Source organism: Protopterus annectens, chromosome 1.part0 (assembly GCF_019279795.1).
Source record: "Protopterus annectens isolate FY-2018-M chromosome 1.part0, PAN1.0, whole genome shotgun sequence".
Taxonomy (NCBI): domain Eukaryota; kingdom Metazoa; phylum Chordata; order Ceratodontiformes; family Protopteridae; genus Protopterus; species Protopterus annectens.
Genome location: NC_056725.1, coordinates 37,430,949 through 37,450,034, shown reverse-complemented (window position 1 = coordinate 37,450,034; position 19,086 = coordinate 37,430,949). Strand labels below are relative to the sequence as shown.

Sequence of the window (19,086 nt, the reverse complement as noted above, 5' to 3'; positions counted from 1 at the left end):
TAAACTGGGTTCGATCCAGGTCTGAAGGTTTCCTATGTCATTGTTTATCATTTCTATGATAATTCTTTCCATGGCTTTGCATATGAGACTAGTCAGACTTCTGGATCTGTAATTACCCGAGTCCATAGATGGCCCATCATTGCACAGATGGATGACCTTTGCAGCCCTCCGTTCACCTTGCACCAAGCCTGTCTGGAGGTTACATTTAAATAGTGATTCTAGTGGTTATAACAGATCATGTTCCATGGTATTAAGGAGGCATTCTGGGATATTATTATTAGGGCTCATAAATGCAGTGATCTTGGCCTATTAAAGTGCATCAAGGACCTCTTCCCTAGTGATAGTTGGAGGAGTTATGGTTGAGGGTATTTCCTAGGGGGTGTCTGGGGGGAGTTGGAGGTAAATTTATTGGCTAGTTGATTTACTGCACATTCTGGCTCAGTATAGGTGACCCCATTGACAATTATTTTCCCACACTACTGTGTATTGCCTGTGTATAACACACTATCACATCCCATGCACAAGGTACAAGGTTCATTTCTGACCTCCACACAATAGCCTGTATGAAGTTTGCATGTTCTGTCTGGATCTTTGTGGGGTTCCCACAATCTGCCAGAAACATGACCAACCATTTTGGACATCAACTGTGGTGTGTCTTGATCTCCTCAAGATAAGAGAATATGGATCACAGAAGTGCACCATGTCAGGACTAGCTACCTGACGGTATAAAAATATGTCTCTAGGTGATTCAGTAGTGCTGACTAATGTTGACAAATGGCCATGGGTATTTGCTGGTGATAACTGAGTTGAGGACCCAAGCCTACTTCAACCCATGTCAGGGAACCATGCTAATGGTGGAGATGTGTATGTGCCCCTGTTGGCCAACCTGTGCCCTGGAACAATAAGCTACTTGCTGGCTGGTGTCTAGTTGCCCTGCTTAGGTTACCTGGGATAGTTCTGTTGGGCAAAAGTTGGATGCAAAAACAATCAACTTGCTAAATATGAAGCTAGATTTGATAAACTCATTGTAGGTTCATTGAAGGAAGCAGCTTTTAAGTGGATGACATAATGGTAAGCAGGGGGCTAAACATCCTATGCATCCAGGAAACAAGATGGAAGGGTACAAAGCCAGTTGAAGTGGGATCTAGAGTCTATACTCAGGAAAGGTCCCAGAGCAGAACCCTTGGGGATTCCACTGGTAACTGGTTGGGACCTCTCCTGTTTGGCATTTACTTTTCTGAAGTAAAAGCTAATACATATCTATCTGTCTGACTAAGTTTACAGATGAATATAAGCTAGGATCAGTCTCTGAATCCCCAAATGACTTAACCATCCTGCAGAAAGGTTTGTTTCAAATAAATAACTGGTGTCAAAATCATGGTCTGAAGCTAAATGCCAAAAAATACATTATTGTATCCCTTGGGAAATCATCTATACTAAGGACCCACCCAACTGACAATACTCCCCTAAGAGTTGATCCACTTGTTCAAGATTTGGGAACTTATGAGGACTGTGACCTAACTTTTGACCAAGATATATCTATTGTTGTAAGAATGCCCTTCTGTATTGCACAGCTTACAAGCAAAGGGAATTGTATCTAGCTCTAGATATGTCATTGTCCCCCTTTGCTCAGCTCTCATTAGTCCAATAATTGAATATAATTCACCCATTGATATGTAATTGTCCAGACATATTCAACAACTGGAACACCGTCAGAGATACCTTACTAAATGGGAAAAGGCCTTATTAACATGTCATTCATAGACCGACTCAAAGCCCTGTCATTGTACTCGGTATCCTACAGACTGTTAAGAGGTGACCTGTGATGGGAATACAAGGCTTCCTCTGACCCATTACTGATGGATTTACTTCACATCAGCAAGTAAAATGGCATCCAAAATACTTGGTTTAAGGATCTAAACATCTTCTGCAACATCAACAGAACAGTTTGGAGAGATAGGTATATTTCACAGAGGATAGCACTGCTGTGGAACAAACCCCCCATCCACATAAAGCAAAGTTCACCCCTGTTCACTTTCAAGCACAACTTAGATCCATGGGTGAGAAACAGACAGTTTATCTAATCAATGCCCCCTGTAGTACTAATAGAAAGAGGCAGCTCCTAAATGCTTTATCCCATGCATGGGTCCCCTCAAATTATCTATGGTATGATCCCAGTTATTCTCTTTAGGAGCAATGTATAATTATTTACCATGAGACAGGTAAGGCCATTCTATAACCAAATGGGATAGGTTAATTTGAGCTCAAAAGAGAAATTGGCTAGGTTTAAAATGGCTGCAAGGTCAGTTAGCCTAGTACTTACCTAAGAACCTATGTACCTATACTAACACTTGTAGGGAGACATTTTTCAATAACTTCTTGCATTACAATCTACATCCCACTTTTAAGAAAAGGGATATTAGAAGAGGTAAATTCATCCAGTTAAGCAGACTATTTAATAAAGACAAGACTTGAATGAAGAAGATGAATTGTTGAAACAATTGTTTATAGCTAGAGGTTACTTAATGCAAAAGTGAAATTATTATTGATAGAGGTTATTTAAAGCAAAAGTTAAATGACAGCTGATACTTGCTGCAGATAAAATGCCATGTTTAACTGAAACCATTAACATTAAGTGCATTTAAATGTCCTCAATAATATACATTTAATGTAACAGTAATGAGACTAAGATCATTTTTAATTTTATGAAAAATTTTCAACTATTTATGTTGTGTGATTATCAAAATTTATGATTGGTGGAGGTTTGTCAGCTGACGGCATTAGATTTTATTTAAAAAACTAGAAGTAATTGTTCACTTAAGTCCTTTAGAAGTCCTTGTGGGCAATAAAGAACAAAATTGCTCAACTCTTTATCAACTGTCTCCCTCATGGTTAATGTTTGTTGTTTTATTTGGTTGTTTAGTTTGTTAATTCAGTGTGCTGCAGTCTTTCTGTGGTTAAATAAATATAATTATAACTTTTATCTTTAATGTTAAAGCACATGCACACATGCATGCACACACACACACACACACACACACACACACACACACAAATCTGCAAAGATAACTGGCAAGATGTCTGATAGGCAGACAGTTGGATAATAATGACATGCAGAATAACTGTAGAAAGAAAGAGCATTTGCTAACTAAATAGTAAAATCATTTTATTATAAAAACTTCTTAGCCATATCAGATGACAGCATACAGTAACACAGTGAGCACTTTCTACTCCTTACATTCCCCAGTAACAATTTAAAACTGATGTTTTAAAGCTCTAGATAAAACATTTAAGTGACTGTTTAATCCAGGAAAACACCCCTGTTCAATACAGTCTACAAACAGTAATCATCTTTATCCAAATAAAATTCAGAATTACTTAGTTTACCATCAACTAGTATTTCTTTCAGGAATAACAATATCTTTAAAGTAGTGCTATCACTGCTGCTGGTGTAGTGCATTTCTATTGATGCCTTTTCTAATGGCAAAAAGTATGGTCATACACCCTGTATATCAACTTGCTTCTAGTTTACCTTACTTAAAACAAGTATACTACATTTTCAGCTTTACAATGGTAATGTACTGTAAGTAAATGTATTGTTATTAAATGTAAATTTACAGACTGCACATAAAAAGATTCTAGGATTCCTGTTAGTAGCTTGTTAATAACACTGCAACAATCATTATTTTCTGAAAGAGTTTTTACATTTTGTACTTTTTATTAGTGATTACAGGTTCAGCCCCTATTACTTTACTAATATCTTTATTTGCTTTTAAAATATTCTGGTTGGAACATTTTTTAGTTGCCTTTTTCGTAGCATGCAGGATTCACCCAGTACATCTCCTCACTGTACACCATTGGCTAACTTGTTCTTCCAGAGTTAGTAATACCTGGGATAAGAGCTGCTTCATGGCAACTGCATTATTGCCAAGTATAGTACAAAAAATAGGCACTTGTTATTTCTGTCTCCATCAGGCTATATGGTAATATCAGAGCTTTCCTATAATTAATTTCAATTACAGGAAAGTCCTTGTATTACCATATAGCCTGCATTTTAAAGGTATAAGTGATGTTATATTTAAGAACTGGAATTTATTTGGGATAGAGCATGAGCATTATGGAAAAGTTGGTGAGAAACCTGTTATTGTGTACCAGAAGGATGTTTGCTTCAAAACTATGATGGAAAGACCATCAAGGTCAACAACAGTGGGGGCAGTGATAAAATGTGGTCATTGTTCTCAGTGCAGATATATACTTGAAGCATCTGACTTAGAAGATTTTGGAATTATTAAATTGCATTGTAAGTACTATTGTGATAGCAAGGGTGTTATTTACATGGCAAAATGCCAATGTTTCTACATAGGACAAACTTTAAGAATGTTCAGAAACATAATTTATCAACATCAGTATGATATTGCTAGAAAAGATGAACACAATGCTTTATATAAACCTATAAAGTGTTTTCTAAAACATTCTTTCAAGTTCATTCTTATAGATCATGTTACTGTAGGATCTAAGGGTGGACCATCAACTTTGTATCTTGAATACAAAGAATTAAGATGGCAGTTAAAATGTAATGCAGCCATTTTTCCTGGCCTGAATTAATCAATTTCTATTGCAAATGACTTAAAGCTGAAGTCTATGTATGCTAGTTAAAAAAATTTCATTTATTTTATGTTAAAGAAGTGTATTCGTTTTTAACATTGGTCAAGTATTGACATGGGGAGAGAAAATGAATTAATTACTGTTGGTTATTAGGTAATGAGTTTGGGTTTAAGTGCTTATGGTCTATAATTGTATTAATTAATGTGAGTCATGTGGTTTTACGTTTGTATTTAAGCTGGCATATTTTTTTAGTTGTCATTCTGATGAAGTCCAGTTAACGAAGGACAAAAGCTCTTAGTTATTGTAAGAAAGTGTGGCACAGCTGGCGCTGGTTGCTTTCCTTTGGTGTTTATTGTTAATACTTACCAATGATTCCTTTAGTGGGTGTCCTTCTTACAGGCTTGATGGAAACTCTGTTGTAGTACACCAAGGGTATAGAAAAAGCTGATTCTTCAGCTTTGCTTTCCATTTGTATCTGACTTTCTTAACATTGGCTTACTCTGGCTCTTTTGATACCAGTCACTGAGACCTTCAAGGTAGAATTATTGGGTTGTTCACTGGCTCTAAAAACAGAACTAGTGGACAAACTTGGGGTTTGCTGAACCTTGCTTTTTGTGTTTTCTAAAAATGAAAGCAGGGAATGCACATACAGCAAGTACAACAGCCAAAAAATAAGCATACCAAAATACAACAAAAATGACCAGCACTCCAATAGCAGGAGTTAAGGTTTGAGGACTCTCTATTATTGAAACAGTCCAAATAATTCACTGCATAACAATGCAGCCTTCACAGTAGTAAACACCATAAAAATACTAAAGACATAAAATACAGCAAATATATAGTCACCTATCCCGTCTATTCCTAACAGCATTGGATAATTTCCAATTGTTCATTGTGACCTGGTGGGAACAACCCTCCAAGTCTAATGATCCAATTATTTTCTTTTTATTTAAAATACTATACCGTCCAGCTTTAGTATCCCCCCACAATTATGTCAATAATAACAAATATAAATTGTGCAATGGAATGTTTAATAGTGTGTTTATAAAGTGCATTAGACATTTATTTGTTTGTTATGTCACTTAGGTGTTCTGAAATATGCATTCTAAGGGGATTTGTCCCACACAGAAAGCAGAACATGTGGCTAGATAAACAATCCAATCAGTACTGCAGTTACCAAATATATAACTATCATAAACATTTAGGGTGTTCTTACTGGTAAATTGTTTATTTTTGAATACGTGTTTACACAGTACAGTGACCACAGCCCACCAATATCCTCCATCAATCATAGTCTGATGTAAATGCCTACTGTGAGTTTTGTTCTTATAATGATTGAAAAAGCTGCCCAATGTTTTGCCCCTATGAAGTGAAAAGTGGCATCTTGGCATCAGAATATCACATAACTTGTCATCTGAGAACAAAATATTCCAATGTTTATGTATTACGTCGATAAAAACTAGATGTGTTACAGCCATAACTGGTAATGAACCCAATGGCACTCTCTGCCCTTATGTCTTTGTTTATATTTTAACAATAAAGACCCGTCATGGCTTAGTACTGAATAACTCGTTTCAATAACATGACCCTTATTATATCCTCAATCACAAAACCTAATAACTTGATCATTTTGCTGTAATTTAAATGTTTCATCAGAAGAACAAATTCTGCAAATACGTAAAAATTGAGATTTAGGGATATTACGTATAATATGTCTCAGGTGGTAGCTACAGGCATGTAATAAGGTATTAAACCATGGATTTTTACGGCAAACATTGCTGTCTAAAGTACCATCACTGTTACGAGTAACCTCAACATCCAAAAAAGAGATTTAATCAGCAGCATAATGTACTGTAAACTGAATGCCTCAGTTATTATCATTCAAATATTGGACAAATTCTGATAGACAGTATCTGATCTCCAAACCATTTGTGTGCGAAGCTGTAACATCTAAGGTACAAATAATCCATCCTGGTTCTAACTGCATTATCGGAAATGATGTTCAAAATCTTCATAGTATCTTGGATCCTGCCTCTAACCCCCTGTAATAATAGTTTAAGATATTTGGTGAGAAAGGCTGATTAATGAGTCAGTTAAAGACCCATTTCCTGAAACTATGGTTCTAACCGGTGGTTTATATAAATCATTATGTACCTTTGGCAATCGGTAAAGTTGTTGTGTTAGGGGACCGGCATAATTAAATGAAAGGCCACTTCCTTGCTGATAATGCCCTCATCTAAATCTGACTGAAAAAATCTATCGATATCACTTTTAAATGTATAGGTAGGATCTATTGACATTTTAGTATAAGACATACAATCAGTTAGTTGTTTCTGGGCTTCTTCTAAATACATAGACCAGTCCATTACAACACTAGTACCTCCTTTATCAGCAGGAACAATGACTAAACTGGTATTATTTTGAAGATTTGTTAATGCCTGAGTTTCTGATTAGTTAAGTTGTTTCTAGAAAAACCTATATCTGACCCAACCCTGAAATGTAGATCTTGGAGAATGCATTGCTGGAAGGTAGCAACATGTTTGCTCATAGGTGGATTAAATTTAGACTTAAGAAATCTAAACTCAGTCTGGAGACTTTGTGAATAATTGCTGGTGCCAAAATGTAACCTTAAGTTTAGCAATCTACAAAATGAAATCACATCATTGGCAAAAACATCTTCAGACACACAAAAAATAGGCACAAAATGTTATCCTTTGTTCAATAGTTATATTTCTACATCAGATCGTGAGAAAAACACCAAAGAACAGCAAGGCTACCACGACCATGTAAAAATAAAATAAACATTTTTTAATAAATACTGGATAAGCGCTTTTGTGTTTTAAAATGCTTCATCAGATCCAAACAGCATGCATCAGATAATGACACTAAGGAAATATCATGTGCATTACAAATACCAGTAGGTATAGCAGCATTTCCAGACTGGGAACCTGATTTATGCTTTCTACCACCCCTTCTTCTAACCCTAAAGGGTTGTCTAAACTTCGTTTTTTGGCGGCTAGTGACTCTTGCCTGTGTTCATTTTCAACGTCGGTCACAGAGGATGAATCTTTCCCAGATGCCTCACTGATACTGATGTTTTTTTTTTTCAAAATAGATTTTTTTCCTTTTTCTTTTTACAGGAGTATGTCCTGGATCACGACTGGAAAATTTAACATTTTTCTGTTAGCCAAATGGCTTGCCCTGATTGTAATCCCACCAGATCTCAATGAACATTTGTAATTATACAATGCTATTAGGAATAGGTGGGATAGGTGACTATATATTTGCTGTATTTTATGTCTTTAGTATTTTATGGTGTTTACTATTGTGAAGGCTGCTTTTTATGCAGTGAATTATTTAGGCTGTTTCAATAGTAAAGAGTTCTCAAACTTTGACCCCACTATTGGAGTGCTGGCCATTTTTGTTGGATTTTTCTGATTTTTGCCATGCCTACTCCATAGTTAAACTGAGTGTTCACCCAAGAAGAGAATTTATGAACACTGCTATGATATTGGCAAGCAAAACACCAATAATGTACTTTTCAAACATACGTTAAAATGTGTTAAAAACACAAAGTTTTACTTTTTTGACATTAGAAAAAGTGTTTGGGAACCCCAGGGGAGGTCTCAAGGAGTAGAGACCTGAGTACAGGGAGTTGATGTGGCAAATTAGATTGTTCCAGGGTTGAACAATGTCATCTCAATAAGTAGTGCTCTGAAAATAAGAGCATCAAAATGATAAACTACACCATTGTTTCTAAGAATTTTCATTGGTTTAAAAAAATTATTCATGTTTTGTTATAATTCTATTTAATTTTTATTTTTACTCTTAAGGTGAGTTGTTCTTTAACTTTTATAATTGGTTAATTAATTAATTGATTGAATTTAGGTACATTTAAATGTGGTAGTACTACTAATAAGTTGATTTTTATATCTTCTGAGACATTGGATTTATTCACTTTGGACAATTCAGTCAGTATTTTAATCAAACTGGGGTGACTTGGCAATTCATCATACTTTATTGATGGGACCTAGAATGAACCCTTGGGGGATGACTGTGGAGAATGGGAGGAAAGGGGATAAGTCTTTGTGCATTTCACAGCCTGTGATCTGTTCGCAAGACAGCTGTTGAAACATATGGTAGAGGTTTAAATAAATCCTAGAGTTGAGAGTTTTTGTAGCAGTATGGTGTGTAGGACTGTGTCAAAGGCTTTGGAAACATTTAGAAACAGGGCCTTCCATCAACCAGACCTTTCAGTGTTACTGATGAAATTTACATTGACCACGGGTACCCATAGCTGTGCATTGAGCTGCAGTATGTACTTGGATTACGGTGTAGTCCTTCAAGGCACCGGTAGAAGCTCTGTACCCCCCATTATTTACACTTGGATTATGGTGTAGTCCTTCAAGGCTCCGGTAGAAGCTCTATACCCCCCATTATTTACACTTGGATTATGGTGTAGTCCTTCAAGGCACCGGTAGAAGCTCTACACCACCCATTATTTACGCTTGGATTATGGTGTAGTCCTTCAAGGCACCAGTAGAAGCTCTATACCACCCATTATGTACACTTGGATTATGGTGTAGTGCTTCAAGGCACTGGTAGACACTCTATATGCCCCATTATTTAAACTTGGATTATGGTGTAGTCCTTCAAGGCACCGGTAGGAGCTCTATAACCCCCCCCCCTATTATTTACACTTGGATTACGGTGTAGTCCTTTCAAGGCACCACTAGAAGCTCTACACCACCCATTATTTACGCTTGGATTATGGTGTAGTCCTTCAAGGCACCAGCAGAAGCTCTATACCACCCATTATTTACACAGAGTAGCACAAGCTACAACTAGTCTGGTAATCTAATCTTCTTTACTTTTTATTTCTTTTAATAACTTCTCTTCAACAACTAGTACATATAGTTAAATATAGCTAAACTTTCCAAATCAATGGACAAAATGGATTGTCAGCCCACTTGATTTCCCTTCTATTGCTTAAGTCTCTTAGTGCTTGGTATTCCCAGACAGTGTAGTAAAATAGCATTTATAGATAATGAACTCTTACTCAAGACAAATAATTATGTCTGTGAGTGGTGCAAATATTTCACTAATTTGCAGGCTTCCCTCATACAGGAAAACGTGAACTCCAAACAGGACACACTGCCACCCCACTCTAAACAAAATTAGTTTAAAATGTCTTAAGCTGAGTTTGTAAAACATCTTTACTGAAGCCTCCTAGATTTAGGAATACTAGGTCTCAATATTAACCTAATACGTCATCTCTTTCATGCAAAGAGAAAGTAAGAGTCAACTCACTTCATATCTGTTACAATAATTCACTGTACTAATAAAAATATTTAAATGATAGGTGATTCTCTAACTAGAGGACAGCTTCCAGAATGCAAATATACATTAAAAAATGTGGTCTTTCTATAGATTGTGGATTAAAAACACCCATCCTGAAGTCATTAAAGACAGACATGTCTAAGAAAGACATATCTAAGAAATTGATAGAATTAAAACTATTATATGTGAATTTCAGAAAGCTGTAGTATAAAGTCATCTATAACTTCTATACCACCCTACCACAAGATAAAAATATTCTCCAAAAGCCTATTGTACAAATACAAGGGTACTTAGTATTTGGACGCAAACACAGACCTTTTCTCCAATACCCACAGAATAATATTCATTTAGATGGGGGCAGAGGCTGCACCCATGACAACCCCTAATAACTGATGATACTATTACCCCCTCAAAAAAGAAATAGTTATTCTGCAGTACCATGTCCATCAGTTTATTCAATAGTCTGACTTCAGTGCTGTTAACCTTGTGGAACTAGGTTAGCATCTCAGTGAGCCAAGATAAGCCAACATATGTGGTGTCACTGTAAATAAATCAATGACATCAACTGTTAAGAATAAAATATCATTCAAAAACCTCCACCTGTAAAATAGCTTCATGAAATGACATTAATCTCTTAAAATGTGTATGCCAAGATCAAAATATGTGTTCCAAGGTCAAAAAATACTTTTCATTTTCCTGTCTAAAAATATAGCTAGGCATTCATCTTTTGAACAGCCAGCAGTTACAAGAGGACATTGCAGAGAATCTGATGTTATTATGAACACAGGAATGCCAACAATAGCTGGTATAGAGGGATCTCTAACTTGCAAAATATTATACTCAGCTGTTATAATTACCCCCTGGGACAACAGGTCAAATAAGACGTAAACTATTTGTGATATGCAATGTTCACCTCATTTTTTGAAACATGCTCATAATGGCTTGTGTTAGAGGAAAGAACTGACATTTTCCCCAAATAATCTATTGCAGCCATCAATACTGCCCAACCCACTTTATCAGGTTTCATAACCATGACGAAACAGTTGTTAGATAAATGATAAAGCAAGTTCCTTTCATTATTGGACACATCGGGAGAGAAATATCTTTTAGTTTTACATAATTTCCGTATGTCATTCTTACAGAACTGTTCAAAAACAAGAATAGATAGCTGCAAAGATGGATTAAATTTTTATGCATAAACATTGTTCTCACTATCACTAAGTGTTGAATTGTCATACAACACATTTTAGGATTGTGTTGCTACATGACATTGTAGGATTGATTAGATGAGGTTTTAAGGTTGTATATAAATAGTTCATTTACTAAGTATGGCAGATTCTGATGAGATTCATCAAGTGGATGAAAGTACTAAGTAGTATATTAAAAGCAGCAATGATTACCAACTTGGCATTTTTATTTGGTTATTGATGTGGAACTTAAGCTGTGGCTTGTGAGTGTGGTTTGTATTTGGGTGCAAAGAAAAGATAACTGACATCATCTATTGGTCATATAGCTGTTATCATTCCAGGAGGATCCAATATGCTTCATAATGGGACAAGATGCTTGACAGTCAAACTTGGTTCACAAAAGATATTCTGCACCTCTATTCCCAAGGCTTCCACACACTGGCTAATGCTTTTGCTGCTCTAAGAGTGCCTTTTTGGGCAAAGTCTGGCTAATGGACATTAGATTGTAACAAACACATCAAATCCAAAACTGGACCACTGTGACATCCCCTCTCTGTGCCAGAAATCAAGGAGCCTGACCACTGACACTGTAGAAGGACTTAGAGCTCTTTGCATCAAGCACAGTTTTCCTTAAGAGCACACAGGGAACACACTCAGTGCGGGTTCTGGGTTTCTCTCTCTCTCTCTGTCTCTCCCCAGGTCCCCGGTAAGGCTCCCCACTGGCACAGCTGCAGAGTTAAGTCCTCAGCCAGGAGTTCAAGCCAAGTCTTCCACTACTCTTTCTGTGAAACCAGTACTTCATGTCCCTACTCCAGATAGCTGACACACACACACACACACACACACACACACACACACACACACACACACACACACACACACACGCCTGAGAAAGACTGGCACAAGTGTTCTAGTTATGCCCCATTTTGCCCAGACTATAAGGTAGTTACTGCCACCAGACATTCCCAAGCCAGTTACTCTGAGGATATTACAAGGGTACCCAATTATACCGAGTGAAATTAATATTATAGTGAGTGAAATTAATATTAATATGAATGGTAGGTTGGCTGATGCAGTAAGGCTTTCAGGAGTGGCCACAGATTCACCAAACAGACATGAATACTCTCAAAGGTTAAAATATTCTGTAAAGGACCAGCCACAATGAAAAGTTTAAATATATTTAATAATAAATAATAAAATAACATGAAAATACTAAATATATATTTACAATAAAAACTAGTGTTTCAGCCACAGAAAATATTAAAATAACACAGATGAATAGATTCACACAGATACGGAAAAAACAGTACTTAACTAATCTCACTATATTTTCCTGACTGATCTAAAAAATTCCCTGGTCACTTACTAAAGCAAAGCAAGATGAGTGGTCTTCCTTCTTGTCAGGTTCCAAGAATAGACTGCCATGAGACTTCAGTCTCACCTAATATTAAACATTATTTTAATGATGAATTCCAGAATGATATCACATACATCAGGTCATCTGACACCTGGTTTCCATGCAAACACCCATTGCTAGAAACTGCCAGAATTTAGTACCTATGTGTCACTAATACACACACACAGACCCTTGCTGAGATCTGCTGCAGCTCCTGGAAGTCATAAAACCATAAAACATTTCCACTCTTCCTATAGGAGCTAATAAACCATGCTTCTTACAGACATTGAGTCTCTGGCTTCATTCAAAACTGTGAGACAGCATCTTTGTGGCCTAGGCCCAGTAATTTAACTTTTTATTATTTTTAAAGTTTGAGATTAACCTCTTGTCTTCCAGTATCCTCTGTTAAAACATATACATTTAAACATTTACAATACAATACAGCCTGTTATACAAGTACATTTCTTTTCTGTCCATCAGGGCACACTGTTGATAAATTCGTAACACAAACAACTTTACAAATACATCTTTAAACACAAGCATTGGTACACATCAGTTTGACATACAAATGATATATAATTCTTTATAAAATTCCAGCTAGCTGTGCTGGCATATGTTGCACATCTACTGCCCTACTTCTCCTGGCATAGCTTTCAATAGCTCATATTGTCAAAACCACATTAAGGTGGATCTGAGCAAGGCTCTCCTACATTTAGAACACAACCGTAATTGTGTAAATATTGAGACATGGTTTAAATTTAAAGAAAGCACTGCCTCCATACCTGAGTTTTGTGCCTACCATGTTTTCAGAAAGGATAGCAACTATGGTGGCATATCCATACTTGTTAAAGACAATAACACTTCCAGGCAAATTCCCAGAGACCCATAAAAAGGAACTCACAGGACTCCAGATATCCCTAAACTGGGCAAACTAATACTTGATAGCCTGTTACAGGACAGTCTCCATGTCCCCTGATAGTCATGCAATACTCCTAAATGTACTCAATGTACTCCATATAAGCAAGAAATTCATTATACTGGAAGGCTTCAACTATCCTCAGTAAAGTGTAGCAACTCTAACTCTAATGCAGGGTATGCCTAAAGGTTCTTAGTAAACATACATCCCTGGAGCAGGAAGTTAACAACTGACTAGAGGATATAATGATCAGGTCCTTAGAAATATAACCTCTTCATGTATTATTCTCATAGTATTTCCTTCCACAGTTAAATCAAACTTGTTAACCCCTCTTAGAGAAAGGGGGTTATGGCCTAAGGGTGGGTATTGGCAAGACATAAGGACTCAATTTTCTTGAAATTTCTGTAAATCCTATGACTGTATCAAATTTACTTTAAAACTGTTTTCAAAGTTTTGTTAAAGTTTTCCCCAAGTCATGCCTCCACTTCTCCAGTAGCAGCAGCATTCTCAAAAAGATTAATGGGAACTGACAGCAGTGGATGCAAGTCAATAATTATTTTTATCCTTCAGCTTGCATAGCATTTCATGAGCTGTACGGCAGAAAGGAACAGTGGGACTACTTTCAGAATGAGGAGGCCACAGCAAGCATGTAGATAAAAAAAATGAGCAAACTGAAAATATTCTAAAAAATGTCATGCACTATGGCTAAGAAGTTTGATAATAAAAAGAGTTTCATGTCATCTGATGTTTTGACACAAGTTATACAATTCCATAATTTAAGCTGTATAGCGCTAGCGTTTTAATATTTTAATTTTGTCTAGATTATATGTAGATGTCTGAGTAATCAAGATAAGTTCTCTTCTTGATGATAATGCTATAATCACAACGAGTCATTGCTGTTAGTGCAAAGATATTTTACATATAATTCATAGCCTGGGTCAGTGACTCACCAACACAGCACAGTTGGGCACATTAGAAACTTCTGGAACTTTCATGTATTTAAATGCGTATTTTTCATTTATACACATGAAGTAACAAATGTTTCATGAAATGCAGGATTTTTTTTTTTCAGAATATCATATAATTCAAGATGTTTGGGGTTATTTAAAACTGATAATGTCCAATAGCAGTCCTGCAGTTATCATTTTAGCTGGGCATGTTTGTCACAGATATTAAGAGTACTTTTAAAACACACCATCTCCTGGCAAAGTGCCAGAAGATCATTTTATATTGAAGCAAGTGTAGTATATTTGTCCCTCTAATAAATATAATGGGAGTGTCAAACCCTAAGAGTTATGTTGCCGTTTTAATTGGAAAGCCTAACACACATAATTCAAGTCAGATCCACTTCTATACCTAATTGATAATCATGTGTCAATTTCAGTTAATCATAACAGAATTTTAACACAAACAAGCACTGTATGAGTAGTATGCTCTGCATAAACAATTATAGTTAAAAGAAAAGATTGTAAATAAATGTTTCTGTCTAATGAGTCTGTCTTAAATGATTTTCAGAACTGCTAGGCTTCCCTTTATTTTATTAACTTTTTTAAAGAAAACTTTAAAATTATCACCTTAAAACTCATTTCACAGGAAGTATTTATTTCATAAAGCTGCCATGAGTTGTACTAAAATGACAAACATATCAGAAAACATTAAAGAAAGAAAAAGACAGTGAAGAATTATAGTTGAAGAAATATTAAAAACAAAGGTAATGATTTTCCACTAGGAGCTATTTCAATCAGGTAGTATAATACAAATCTTAAAATAAATAAATATAAAGTTAGACACAAAAAAGTAAGAATGCAAGGTTTATTTCAACAAACATATATCAAGGGATATGGCAGGCTGCCCTTAGGTTCCCGAGGGACAAGAACTGTAATTTGTTTCCTACCTGTCAAACGTTACATGAACAAGTAAATAAACATAAAACTCATTTCTCACTCTTCTGCCAACACTAAGCTTTCCCTAGTAATCTGCCATTCCTTTTATTCAACTATATTTTATACAACATGGGATATCATTAAATGTGTTTGTTACTGTACAGCAAGCTCAGCTTTCAGCTCTGCAGGTACAAACACATTGAAAATGGATTGACTGTTAATACAAAAATGGTTTTAATGAAATACTATATATATCTATTTATGTCTGCCTTTCTGCATACCTCTGTGAGAATGTCTATGCTGATTAGGATCTTTGTAAACTATTTAGACAGCAATTGTGAAGGATCACATTCTTTATCTAAACAGAATATGTACAGAACTAGATGTACATTAGCATTATCACTCACATTGCATTACATGACAGGACTGCATTACACAGGACAGCTTTACAACTGTATACAAAATTCTACAAATTTAAAAACAGCTTTTGCAAATGTGTTACAAATTCTGATAAACAGTTTCTTAAATCTAAAACACAGACATATGTTATCCATATTTGCATCAGTTAGGCATCTCTCCCCAAATGAACATCTGTATGTTTCCAACAATTCCTAGGATGCTTTGTAATCAAGTATATGCATGTTTATAAAGTCAGTTTTTGAATCCTATCCTGCCCTCGCCTTGTGTTATAACCCTGTAGAGGCAAAGCCTTTTCTAATTAATGCATTTTGACAGTTGATTCATGTGTAATAGGTACATTTCTGATTACCATTCCAGCATGTTATTTCAAAACTGTACAATTTATGCAATATATATATATATATATATATATATATATATATACACACACACACACACACACACACACACACACACACACACACACACACACACACACACACACACACACACGTACACTTATACACATGTAAGTATATGTATACAGAGAGACAGAGAGATGGAGGAAGGAGACAGAAATAATAGGTCTTAATGCACAGAAACCATGCCAAAATCCAAAATCTAAAAACTAAATAAAGAAATTAGAGCATTTACAAATTACTCCATTAGCTTTCAAAACTTAAAAAAATTAAGTAAATAAATATGTTCTCTCTAACAAGTAGTTGTGAAAAAAGAAAATTTCAAAGAAATGATAAATAGTTTAGTGCTGAGGTCAAGCAGAATTACAATTAAAAGGTGACAAGCTCCAAAGTATCACTCATACTTTTATATGTGCTAAATGAAAATCAGTGCAGAGCTGCATACACAGTATACACATAGATTCTTGACATCTGCTAGAAATAAATGTTAACTGATCTCCACTAAGACTGAATAAACACAATAAGTAAAGTGGTTGCATTCTTTGCCACTTCAAAAACAGTTTGAACAGGCAAATCTTTAAGGAAAAAAGGTCACTCAGTTATTCGTCCAAATGAAATCTTTAAAACCACAGAATGATTTTATGTCCTGGTGATTATTTAACTAGTTTGATTTGCATTCAAAGCCTTAATGAATTGCTTGCGTACATACCCGTTAGCTGATTGCAGTGTTTCTTTGTTATCCCTTCTGCTGAAGTAGGTATTTGATACTGTGATCAGTCACAGCAGTCCTTGCAATCAGCATGGCTCTCCTGAGATGCTCTGCACATTAAAAGCCCCACCTACTGTCACTCTGCCTTCTGTCACTCACACTAACGGAAATACAATTTGTTTTTTTTTTTTTTTGTTTGTTTTTTTCATATACCTTCTCTCCATTTTTTCAGACTTTATTTCCTTGTCATTGGTCTTTACAGAATGTTTTATTGTTTGCCTATCAAATGTGGTTTTAATTGCCTTTAGCAAAATATATTTTGTATAGCTGGTTAGCTGTTTCTTGAAACAGTCTTAGACTTGTAAATAAAGCTACTAAACCTTTCCACGTCAAACTGCTCAGATTCTGGTTAACAGCACTAAGCAACAGATGGTAGGAATAATAATAAAGAGGTATATTGAATGTTATTGAGATATATAAAAATTTCTTTTTGTTTTCAAACAGGCAGTACTTTTTTACAAAATTAAAACATGACCAAAAGCATACAAATAGTGTTAGCACATTTATGGATTAATCCAATTTAAAAAATTTTTTTCAATTATTTTTCAAAATAAATTTGTGGATTCCTTTGAGTCTTATTTTTATTTTCACTGCAAAAGTCATTCTTCTATTATTCTTACAGCCCAATGTGTTCCTTTTCTCATATCACACTTTGTGTTTATCTTGGATACCCTAATGATGAATATAATAAAACCCTTCACTAAGGACTAACAGCTCAAGCAGACTTGCTGTGAACTAATTTATAACTTATGCTCTCAGTCTGGTGACCCTGGAAGTAGTAGCAGCGGGAAGTGCAGAGGGCACAGCCTCTGTGGGAGTGTCAGAGGCTTTGCTCCTATGTTTTGTGACAAACCTATTAGCTCTGATGAGTAGGACTTGTAATTATTACTGAGCAGGTATGCCATGTCCATACTATTGTGCTTTGTAGCCTTAATCTTCTCACTTACTCCAGTGATGCTTCATTTTTATTTAATTTTTTACCATGCAGTTGGACTTCTACAAGACCCCTTTCAGCCATGTCCCAGGCCACATTAATTCTACAATACACAGTATAAATTTTACAAAGTATTTGATATGAATACTGACATGTACAAAAGATACTATAAGCCTACATATAACTTACAGGGTAATAGAATTACAGATATAAAACAGCAAATACAAATCAAGTAAAAAAAAGTACAACTCCAATATAAATAATCATTAAAATGTAAGCAGTGGTCAGTGCCGCAACAGGTAGCACATTCAGTTTTGGTGCCAAAGACAATGGGTTCTAGTCCCACACCAAGTGGATTGATTGCTAACACTACATATAAGCATAAGGGGAGGTGTTGCACTCCACAATGTGTGATCCTTCAGATAAGATGTTAAACTGAGGCCTCATCTGCCTGGGTTGGTGATAGCTCAGGTGGATGTAAAAGTAGGAGTCTTTTACTTATATACAAAATAACTCTTATGTATAACATATTTACATATTTACAAATATTTACAAATGTACAGATATATAGCTATAAAAATCTATTTACACATATTCATAATTTCCTTTATTTTCATCCCTATTAGATACCCACTTCTTTTTCCAAAACCATCTGATTTCACTTATTATTGTTGCTAAAATCCATTTACCATTAGACATAATTTAATTGATTCTTTCAATCCATATAACTCATATGACATTAAATAGCTTTTCATTTATTCTTTTAACATATTCTTTACTTATATTCTTATAATATCTGTACTTAATCATATCCATGTTTATTGTATCCACTTTTTATATCTTCAAAAAAATCTTCTTTACATAGTTTTCTCCATAACTTTTTAATCTTTTATGTTTCAAAAAACACATTTCATAGTTACTTCTTCTTGACAATGTAAACATCTTCTATTACTTTTCTTTTTATATGGTATATTTCCTTTTACTGACAATTTATCTATTTCCAGTATCCACAAAAAATATTGATATCTTATTTTCTGATTACACCAATTGCTTCTTAGTTTTATAGCTTTAATTTTTTTTATCTGTTAGATTTTCCCATGGTTTTACACATTAATGTGTTATCATTATATTGTTTTAACATACGGTTCTATCTTTTTCTATATCATCAATTTTTATTTTCTACAAAAATATTTTTTCTTTGTAACATTTCATTTCTTAATTTATACTCTTTTTTTTCT

At 35.1% G+C, this 19,086-nt stretch overlaps 1 protein-coding gene across 1 annotated transcript in view; it reads right to left on the bottom strand.

Moving 5' to 3' along the window:
- GNG8 (G protein subunit gamma 8) overlaps positions 1-17,613 on the bottom strand; it is a 404,783-nt gene extending 387,170 nt beyond the window's left edge. Inside the window, exon 1 of the mRNA XM_044081554.1 lies at positions 16,855-17,613. The gene's annotated coding sequence lies outside the window, so the exon portion shown is untranslated. The remainder of the gene's footprint in view (positions 1-16,854) is intronic.
- Positions 17,614-19,086: the final 1,473 nt, after the last annotated feature.